The 12,230-nt window shown below is 34.3% G+C and overlaps 1 pseudogene; it reads left to right on the top strand.

The window, feature by feature from the left end:
• Window positions 1-1,276: 1,276 nt before the first annotated feature.
• Window positions 1,277-1,854, top strand: LOC149580168 (uncharacterized; annotated as a pseudogene).
• The last annotated feature ends 10,376 nt before the right edge of the window (window positions 1,855-12,230 follow it).

The raw sequence follows: 12,230 nt of genomic DNA, 5'->3' as shown, positions 1-12,230 counted from the left end.
TAAGAGTGTGTAGTATCCATACTGGAGAACTTATGTTTCAGATTTTGAGTCATTTTGATATGTTTTGACTAAGTTTTGAATCCCTCAAAGTTGGTTGTTTATTGTTGTCACACTGATGCTAATTGTTTAGAATTTTGGGAGGCCTTGTTTGACTGGTTATAACTTTGGCCTAGTTAACTAAAATGAGAAAATTCCATTTGAATTGCATTCTAGAGGTCAGATACTTGTTATGTTTTAATTTTGATCTTATGAAAAATTTGTTTGATTAGTTTTCAAACACAATTTCATTTGCAATTTGTAATGTTTTACTGGTGTCAAGAAGTACAAATTGATTGATATCCCTTTTCGTGATGTCATAACTTTGAATCTATGATAGATGAGATCAAATGGATTGTACTATTGCATTCTTCTCTAAAAATTCTTTAAGTGGGCCAGTTTGCAAGTCTTGATGAATCCATTTGCACACTTTTCCAGGCCCATTTTGTTTGTGAAAATTACTTTTCTGCCAGTGTTTTCGGTTCTACAATTCTGAGTAGCCCACTTTGACCACTCACCAAATGCGCCTAGTTATTCACCATGATCCCAAATCATAGATTATATTGTCCTCATGACAATGAACCAATGCCCCAATTTTCATGCCTCCAAGCATCAGTTTGACCTATTTTCAAAGCCAAATCTGAATGCTTTTATGGTTTTCTAACATGTGTGCTTGTAAGCTATTCTAAGGAGGCAACTTTGACAGTCAATATCTTTTGACTGAGAATTCATCATGAGACAAGATTCGACAGGGTATAAGAATGTTGAACAAAGGATTAGTGGGTCTGATTTTAGAGTCTAGCCAGGTGTTTTTGTCAAATTTTAAGGCTAGTCAAAGGACCACTTGGCATGAAGTTGACGATTTGTAGAAAGAGGTGGAAATGCATTTTAAAATTGTATCTAGTGTTTGAATTTTTTTCAAATCAATATTACATGATTAATGGACCAATTTGACAGTTTAGTTGTTTGAAGACAAATTCTTTTAGTCGGACCCACTTTGGGGCTCGACTAATTGCATTAGCCTAATAAGAAGCATGAGGATGTGCACATATTACACAAAGGAGATGATTCAGACTTAGAGATGTATGTTGATTGAACATAATAAGAATTAGATGACTCAAATCGAATGGTGTATATTGAAGAGTGCAAATTCTTCTTTAAAAGATCTCTTAGTAAATCAAGGCAACCTCTTATTTGGTATGTGGATGTACTTTTGGTGCAATATGATTTTCTCCAAAAGATGATTTACTTTGAAAAGATTGAGGTAGTGAACCATCTTTGAAATAAATATGTTTGTGAGACATTACTAAATTATGGTGTGGATTATGATAAGACATGGATATATGATAAAAATACATCATGAAATCAATCACTTTTGCAATACCCACTATCTGCAGGAAGTGTATGCTCATATGCTTGTCCAAATTAATAAATAAGTGAAAGAAGTAATTCAGGCTGATTGTACATGCTATGCCTATGACATTATGGTTATGGTGTGAAGGTGACAAAAACAACAATACTGGAAAGCATTGCTCAAAGTTATGAACAATTGGATGAAGAACACACAAAAAAAATTTAATAGCAATTGAGACACAAAATAAACTATTTATAACAAGAAGCTAGAAAAAACTCACATGTTAGCAAGATTTTAATGGAGCAAAGATTGATGGAAAAAGAGAATGTAAAGTGGCAACAACAACTTATGTACTTGGCTCATGATAAAATCTTGTATATTCTAACTAATACTGTACCTTGAAGGAAGTTGAAGCAAACAAACTAAAATCAAACCAAGGAAAACTAATGCACCATGTGGTGTAAAGGCTAGAGTATTAGTAGGTGATGTCAGTAATGTTGTGCTCTGGACAAAGTCTAAGGTGTTTTATGTAGCTGCCGATGGTCAAACGAAGGTTAGAAATCATCCTCCATCAAAGCAATATACCAATTAAAAATGTGATTTCATTTAACTCAGTGATTGTAGGGTATGCATAGAGTGGGTATGTTGAAGAAATCACATATGAGAGGGAGGTAGTTTGCAATCACTCGTGAAGTCATAAAGCCAAGGTGGAGAGGTCCCTATTACACAACCTTGACCCATTAGAAAACATGTGCAAGCAAGCTTTAGAGAATGTATAGCTAATAGATGAGTATGATAACTCAACGGGCTCTCCTTGCAACAAAGTACAGTTATGGTGAGAAGTGTGGCGATTGTCAAAAGGGGAGGTATTGAATGTTTCAAGATGAAATAATTATCTCATCAAGGATGGAGAATGGTTAAAGTAGAGAGGAGTTTACACATGAAAAGAGATTGGAAATGCTAAAGAAGGATGCTAGTATATGCAGGAGGAGGAATTGTGTTTGAAGAGTTTTCTTTCTTCTGAATGTCCAAAGGAAAGACCAAGTGTTGAAACCCATGGTGATGGAGGTATAGGGTAGATCAAGACAAAGAATGAATTACAAAAGCCTCAAGTGAAGATGCCCAAATCTATGGGAGAGAGGATGCAACTTGAGTGCCAATAAATGAATTATGAAGAGCACCATAGGTTGAATCCAAGTAGCCAACATAGGAGTTGTAGATTATCTATGATGGCAGGGGTAATACAAGGAGTGAGCACCAAATAAGATGCATCCAAGCCCACATTGGAACATAATGTAGATGTCACACACGTTTTGAATGACATCGAACTCCATTTAGAAAAAACCAAAGTTCCATTTAAAAGGATGCAGCAACAGTTTTATGAGTTGTCCATGGTAGTAGAGGGAGCAATCAAACTTTATTCTCTTTGATATGATAGATGCCACACCTATAGTAGGCATAGAATGCCCTTGGAAGCACAAGTGATATCTTGTGGTTTGAGAGAAGCATGAGTGCATGTAGAGGAAAGCATGAAGAATGAAGAGGAATGGTGAAAGTAATTATCCCATATTACCCATGTTTGAGGTCTCTCAATATTTTAAATGCACGAGCCCAACCTTATTACATGTCTAAGAAGACAAGTGCTCTTAAAGTGCAAAGCTCATGTGTGGGACCCAACTAGATGGTGACAAGAGTTAAATTTTGAACAACATATGTAGTGATGTCAGCATGACATAAAATTTGGACTAACCTGCAGTTAACATGTGGTGTCAGAGGATCGACCCAACTTGGTGCAAGAAATGAGTTGTTGACATGGCACAAGGTGGACATGTGTCACAAAGGTACATTCCCATATACACAATCAACAACTGCTAATTGTGCATGTCAGGATCTGCCTAGTTGACACATGGTAGCGGGCCTCAGTTAGTTGTGAGGTGGTAGGTGTCAGGTAGAAGGTTATGTGGCATTGAGGGGGTAGTTTGGAAGCTAATGAGATATTGACACATGGTGGTGATGTGTCAACTAGTCAGAGGGTCCCACGTGGTGCTCGATGGAAGGTGATGTGGTAGATGCCAACTAATAGCATGTTGCCATGTGGCACAAAAGTCAAACTCAATTGACTCAGATTCATAGATAAGTTAGAAAATAAAAAATGATTTAAAAGTGATATTTTAAATGTTTTTGGCATAATCATGTGCAAGAATTTTCAAAATTAAAAAGAGGATATAACCTAAAGTATGAACTATAGGTTATTTTTTAATTTTTGCATAAAAAATTAAAAGGCAAGTGCAGACTATAGAGCTATGATAGGGGCATGATTTTCGAAATGGTATTCTGGGTATCTCTAGTAAGAAAATATAGTGATGTTCAATATCACTGGAATCAGGAGAGAATGACCTTTCCATTTCTTGAGTTCATTTTCACATAGGAAGCTATCTGCTTAGGTTATACAAGGTTTTATTCCAGATACCCAATTTGCAACCACATTCAGGTATGGAAGTTCATATTTGTTTTCTAGCGAGGTGATGGACTGAATGTGTGTAAAAGGCAGTAAAAATGTCGTTAGGGTAGAGTCCAAGTCAGTTGAATCAAGATATTATCAAAAAAATTAGATATTTTGGTGACACAAGGGTTTTCATCATTCATAAGAGATATTTCGAAGTTTGTTACAGAATAATGATGAAAATCATATCAAATTTCATGGGTGTAAAGATGAGAGAGGTTTTACAACTATAGGGAATGAAGATTCAAATGGACACATGTCACTTCTAGATTAGATCTAGGATTTCATTCTCCTGCTATATCTTTCTCTTTCTCATCCATTGTAGGGGTTAGTTCCAGTTTATCTGTGAGACCATATTGTTGGATCCAAAGCTGTGATTCCACCACATTCTTCAACATATTTCTCTTGTATGAATAATAGTAGTTAAGATAATATAGCTAGTCTTGATCCACTTAGTGGTTTTATGAATTATTTTACATGCATCTAAATGTATAGGTTCAAAAAAATGAATACAATGAGCATGAATCTCCTTAGTTTCATTGTAATTCTTGTCTCTTATTCTATAATCTACAATCTTAGGTGGTTTAGGAACAAAGAACTGAGACCCATTTGCGTCCACTTAAGGTTGTATGTCTGATATGTTTTGCTATTGGAATAAAGGGCCAAGTAAATGCTTGATATATTTGATAGGGTTGCTGGTTATTTGAGAGGGATACTTCATTAGAATGAGGTCTTTATGAATATCGATGTCTGATTCACAAAGTGATAAGATAGATCTAATATCTTGATGTATGGAATATGTCATTGGTATCATAGATGTATGTGTTTACTTTGTGGAATTGCCTAATAGATAAGGCATTGATCAACTACAGGATCAACTTGTTCTTATTGTTGCATATTTGGGGATTTTCTGAAATCAACATCATTAATCAAATATCTTTCCCTTTAATATTTGAAGGAACTAAAATGTGATACCCTCACTTAGCTTAGCAATTTATTTGGCCATGTTATTAGCTATTCCATGTCTGAGATATTTGCATAAGTGTTAGAAGATTAATGGTTTTATCTACTTTGTTAGATTCCAGTGTATGTTTTAGTATTGGTACCATATAAGTGAATCTGAGGTCTACCCACCTAGGTTTTGCAAAGCCTAAAGTAGAAGAAGGGTCTAGCCTTATAGTTGGTCCAGTGTTTGAAAGGGTATGTTGAAGATGGGAAGTAGCTGCCCCTAGATGTATCTTCTTCTCATCAGGCTAATTTGAAATTGTGATGTTTCAAAACACCAATAGATAGCACTGACACTGGCTTTGATTCTTTCAACATATTTTGCAATGTTTTCATCCTCTCTCATTTCCATCTAATCAAACTACCTTCTAAGATTTTCTAGTTTGGCTCTCCTTACATTGTCATCTCCTCCATATATGGCTTTTAGCTTGATCCACATTTCATAAGTAGTTCCACAATCTTTGACCTCATCAAATTCTATATAGTTGAGAGATGAAGCAATATCAATCGTCATGATATTATGACTTTCAATTTTTGAGAATAAAGTTACCATAAATAGTCCATTGATTAAATTACATGAAATTCATGTATAACACTTATTTAGATCACTTTCAACTCATAACTTAAATAGACAACTTTAGAGTTTGATACAAATAGATAACCAAAAAAAAAAATGGCATAATTTGATGATGTTAAGGTGCCTCTACACCACACTCCAATTATAATATATTTTTTGTACACATGTAGATATGTGGTAAGTAAATCTATAAATATAAAGCATCATCCTATGCAATAATCAACACAAAGTTAATCATAATCATATAGCTAACATCATATACTTAGATACTCAAAGTCAATATAAACATCAAAGCAACATCAAGCAATCTAGCATGCACATGCAAAACAATATAAAAATCATTAACATCATAAACATAAATAGTGGTTGATGAGTGGTTTTGACACACATTAGTACCCATTAGTATGTCCCATGTCCCTTAAGGTGTTATAATGGGTATTAATGGGTTCTACTATATTCCAATTGGTCCTAGTGTATTTTAAGGGGTCGTAATGGTTATTTGGACCACTTAGGACCAATTATGGTCCATCATCAAACATTGGGACCCCTTAGGGCACATTAGTGTGTAATGGTTAATATGCTTTAAATGGCCTTAGTGGCTTCTAATGTGTCATAATGTGTGCTAATGAGCCCCAATGGGTCATAGTGTGTCATAATGGGTCCTAATCAATCCTAATGTGCCCTAATGCCATCTTAGGACAAATTAAGACCTATTAGGACACATTAGAATCCTAACTATGCCCTAAAATGATTGATACACTCTAAGGGGTCATAATGGGTCCTTAATAAGTCCTAAGGGTTCATGAAACCACTTAGATCCCATTACAACCCTTTAGGAAAATTAGGACTAAGTAGGACATATTAGAACCCTAAAGTGTTTCCACAACAATTAATATTTTATAAGGAGCCCTAATGGGTCCTAACATGTTTTAATGGGCATGGATGTGTCCTATGGGTCATAATGGGTTCAAGAGTTCCTATGAACACTTAGGACACATTAAAATCCCTTAGGAAATATTACAACACATTATGACACATTAACAACCATTAGTGTGTCCTACTATGATTAATGTGTTGTAAGGGGTCCTAATGTTTCCTAGTGTGTCCTAATGGGTCCTAATATATCCTAAGGAGTCTTAGTTAATCCTAACAACATCTAGAATCCATCATGAGCCCTTATGATGAATTATGATCACTTAGAACCCTAAAATGTACCCTATAGTTATTAATGTGCTCTCTCTCTCTCTCTCTCTCTCTCTATATATATATATATATATATATATATATATATATATATATACACATACACATACATACACACACACACACACACACACACACACATATATATATATATACACATATACATACATACATACATACATACATACATACATACATACATATATATATATATATGTGTGTACATATATACACACGCATATATATACATATATATATATATATGTATATATATGTATATGTACATATATACACACACATATATATACATATATATATATATGTATATATATGTGTGTGTATATATGTACACACACACACACACACACACACACACACACACATATATATATGTATGTATGTATGTATGTATGTATATGTATATATATATATGTATGTATGTATGTATGTATGTATATATATATATATATATATATATGTATATATATGTGTGTGTGTATATATATATATCTCACATACACACACATAGACACACTCACTCCCCACTTCCTACCCTCCCTCTTCACTCTCCTCACTTCCTACTCCCCTCTCTCCCACCATCTTACATTCCTTCCCTCTCTCTCTCAACATGGTTAAACATACATTTCAACTACCAAACCAACCGTAGAATAAATAATACAATGAGCAATGATCCTTAAATGATCATACACAAGTTAGGGGCTTAAGGTTATAATCAATAGTCAATTAAAAATATGTTGAAGACAGTGTGTTGATTCCTAAATTTTTTTTAAACCTCCAAAATATAGAATATTTCACTCAACTCCTATGAATTTGAAAGCACTTTGAAATATCCTATATACATATAATATAACTTAAGTATTTAAATTATACTTAAATGTTACGTCCTAGTCATAAAACTATCTTGGCAGGGCCTATTGGATTTTAATTGTGTATTTAGAAGGTTTTTTTGCATTTTTATTTACAAACTTTAAATAACATGTACAATATGTTTTGAGGGTTCTTCCTACTAATTGGGGAGGATTCTTGGATAGACATATGTCACCATTTCTTCCTAAAAGGGAAAACATCATTTAGTTTTGTTGGTGCAACATCTACAATGATTCAAGAGCATCTATCATGGGTGTAGATTTTAAATTGAGGGGAGGGGGGGTCTTATTTGCTTCTCTTCCTTCTTATTTTGAGGAGGCATCATTGTCTTTGGAGTTTGAACCATATTTTTATGCAAATCAATTACCACTCGTTCCTTGTTTTTCACATTCTTTTATTGGGATTGATCCTTATTGATTTGTGGCATCTTCACCAATTAAGGATATGGCAACACATCATCAGACTTCAAAGACATCATACTTTATTTAGATTCACCTTCCTTATTCATATCCACAATGGGAATCCTTCTTGCATTTGTACTTGGTGTATCTTCTTCCTAAGGGAATAAATGTTGTTTGTTAACATTGGAACACCTTTTGTCTTCAAGTACTTTCCATACTTGCAAGAGATCATTCACTATGGGGGAATTTAATTTCTCCTTTCTTCCTTCCCATGGAGTGATACTTGATTGTATATGCATCATGCATGTTATAATAGGGGGGTTTTGATTACTCTATCCATTCATGCATCTTTCTTTATTTTCATCTCTCTTTTTGGGGGAGGGCTTTTTGCATGAGGTTTTTCCCCTTTCTCCACTTTATAAGAGATTGCATTGCATATCTTTTGTACTTGTAGTGTATACATGGGTACCAAACATGGCCTAGTAGCCAAGATAAATCTTTCATCGTCATCTAGATTTTGTGAGCTTAAGTGCATTCCCCTAAGTTTTACTTCATGGGGGTGTTGGTGTAAGTAAATAGTACTAATTACACTTTACTTAAGTTTACTTAGGATAATGCATTTTCATATATAGTTTTCATGTAGACACATAGGAGTTGACACTTTATTTGAGCACATGTTTTCTCACACCCCACTTTGTGTGATACACCTTTGTGTTCTTATCCTCTCATTGTTGCACATACTTTCATGCACAATGGAGGATACTCCACCTTTGGTGGACATGTAATTGGTTTTTATGCTTATCACTTGCATGAATCCTAGTTATCTTGCATTGCCTATATTTTCAACCACATTTAGATTGTAAACCAAGTCATGGACATTGTACTCTTGATCATTATTGACTTAATCAATTGATCATTTTCCCTATCTCTTTAGTGCTATCTCTTGAGCTGATGCAGGAGCATCCTGGATTGCCTTGTTATCCTGCTCATTTTTGTTCATTCTACAATTTGGTGCTGAGTTACTATAACGCTTAGTTGGTGCCAAGTTATTGTAGCACTTAGTTGGTGTTGAGTTATTGTAGCACTTAGTTGGTGCTGAGTTACTGTAGCAATCTAGTGTTGACTAAGTGTTCCTTCATGTGCCAAGTTACCTAGTGTATGCCAAGTGACTCTTCATGTGCCGAGTTACCCATTGTATGTCGAGTAACCTTCATGTGTTGAGTTTTCCTATTTATGTTGAGTGTCAGCATTTGGATGTGATTTCTGAAGCCAACTATTGGAATTCCTTTTAGAATAACTAAGAGGGGGGGGGGGTGAATTAGTTATTCAAGGTCTAGCTATAAAAATAAAACTTTTCACAATTTAGTGAATCCATAAAACATTCTTAATCATGCATGCATTCATTGTGTGTTAACTAAATAAGATATGTTACTATTAAATCAACATGCATACATATAAAACATAAAACACAACATATCCATCAACACACTTGACACAATGATTTAATGTGGAAACCCAATTTGAGAAAAACCACTAGTAACATGCTACTCCTTTTTCACTCTTTTGAAGTGATGCCTTGTTAAAGGCCAACCCTATTAAAGGTTAAAAAACACATTGTTAAGTGTGACCCAGTTAAGGGATTTCAATCACCTTGTTAAAAGCAAGCCTTGTTAGAGGACTTTAGGCCATTCACTTGGAATGCCATCCTATTAAAGGATTTCCCAATGAATGATAAGTCAACCTTACTCCAAAGGATTTACCCTAGGCTAACAAAATTGTTTGAAAGTAATAGTAGAGCTTTGATCTAATACAACTTACAACCTTGCAGATTACATATCACTATTCAGTCATCAACTTTGTTTGGCTTCCAATCTTTGTAGTTCTAATAGCTTGTTCACCCTTCAAGCATTCATCCTCTTTAAGCCTTATTTCTTAGTACACCATTGTATACTTCTTACTTGGGTCACTTGAAGCAAAACCCCTTTCCTTCTCCTTGTTAAATTTTCACATCAAAACTCTCTAACCTCTTTTCTTCATGACCATACATCCCTACATATAGGAAATTAGAACACTTTTCCTACTCATTATCCATCACCAAAATTAGGGTGTTTTGATGGATTAGGTAGGATGCAATGTATTTATCCCATATCTTGTCTTTTCTAGAAACTTCTCCTAGAATCCATTTGAATTCGCCTCCAAAATGGTTTACATAAGATTCTATGCCACCAACTCATCAATCTTATCTTCCTTCTAATTCAAAAGTTCCAAGAAAACAAACTTGCTAGATTTTATTTGGTGAATCTTTGATCTTTGTCATAATGCAACAAATTGGCATTATCAATCTTCTGATGCTCGATAAATACCGTGTTACTCGACATCTATTGTAAAATCACTCAGCATCAACTAGATTTTACTGGTTCTTAGCATCAACTAAAAATTACTTGGCATCAACTAACTTGCTCGACACCTACTAACTTTCTTAGCATCCACTAGAATTTTCTTTCACTTAGCTCCAAATGACTTTTTGCTTGGCTTGCACTAACTTTTCCCAGCACCTACTATCAACTTGGTCAAGCCCAACAAATGAACTTTGTTCAACCTTATTCTTATGATCTTTCTAAGTATAGCCAGTCATTTTGTAACCTAAAGTAGATCAAAAATACATTATGTTATCACTATCTTAACTAATTCTTTCACTTCAATACATAATCATAACTCAACCTTTCCTCTTGGTACTTTTGCTACATCTTGTTGATAAAATCCTCCTCATTAATCAACTAAGTGATAGTGCTTGAAACATATAAGAAATTGTCTTATCAGCATGTAGCAGGTTTGACATCAGTGACAAAACAATGATTGAAACACACAATCTTCTTCAATAGTCTTTCCACTCAAATGGTCTTTTCAATCATATATCAACAATCTCCCTCTTTGGCATTGATGGCAAACCAAATTGATCAACTAGTCAAACAAATGATGAACACCTTGTTCCATCAAACTAACTAGGTTAAAATAGTAAGGAAATACCAAAAAGAAAGCTTATGATTTGAGTTTTTTTCTCTCTATCAACAAATCTCTTCTAATTAGGTTACAAAATATAACATTCTCTTCTTTCATCTAGATTAGTAGAAGATCAGAATATCTTCCTCTTTTTGTTTTTCTGCTTTCTCCCTTTTTCTTTCTTTTAGTCTTTTGATCTTTTGATGATGTACACTCTCCATTGTTCCTCTTGCACTAATTAGTTTAGTGTACTTTCTCCCTTGATCAACTTCCTTGATCAGTTTAATGTACTTTCTCCCTCTTTTACAACAATGCCAAAGATATACTCTTCAACACTTGGCACCTTTGATATATGTAGACATAGACTTTTGTAGGTTCTTCAATTATCTCCCTCTATCATCTTGCTTGTGAATTATTTGTAATTCCAGTTCTATGATTACTTTAGATAGTCCCTAAAGTAAGATCCTCTACATCAATTTGTATGAAATGAATGTCAGCTTGTTTGATGTAGTGTACTCCCTCTATCTTTTACATAGCCTTTGATAGGGGTATCACCCCTAGTTTACCTCTCAGATACTCATAAGCATCCTTAGGTAATGCTTTGGTGAAGATATCAACAATTTGCTCCTTTGTGTTAATATATTCCATCTTCACTTCTTTGTCTTGAACCAATTCCCTTACATAATGATACTTTATTGCAATGTGCTTTGTCTTTGTATGCATTATAGGATTCTTTGATATATTTATAGCACTTGTATTATCACAATAAAGTGTCACTGGTTCTATGATTTCTTTCTTTAATCCCTTAAGTAGCTATTTGATCCATACAATGGTTGTGCAATTAATAGTAGCATCAACATACTCTGCTTCACTAGTAGATTAGGAAGTACAACTCTACTTCTTGCTAGTCCATGTAACAAATCTTTTGCCTAAGAAGAATGCTCCTCCACTGGTGCTCTCTCTATCATCAATATTTCCAACCCACTCAACATTAGTGTAGGCTTTCAGTTCAAATTTTTCATTCTTCTTATAGTATAAACCATACTCTTTTGTTCCTTTCAAGTATCTCATTATCCTTTTTACAACCATCAAGTGATTCTTTCTAGGATTAGAAAAGAATCTTGCAACTATCCTCATAGCTAATGCAATATCAAGTCTATTGTGTACTACATATTTCAATTTTCCAATCATGGATCTATATAATGTTTGATTGACCTCAACTGAAATATCATTCTTTGATAGCTTGATTGTTGTCACCATAGG

The sequence above is a fragment of the Cupressus sempervirens genome, chromosome 1 (assembly GCF_028749045.1).
Source record: "Cupressus sempervirens isolate cs-2001-9-10 chromosome 1, ASM2874904v1, whole genome shotgun sequence".
Taxonomy (NCBI): Eukaryota; Viridiplantae; Streptophyta; class Pinopsida; order Cupressales; family Cupressaceae; genus Cupressus; species Cupressus sempervirens.
This window is presented reverse-complemented; position numbering and strand designations above follow the sequence as displayed.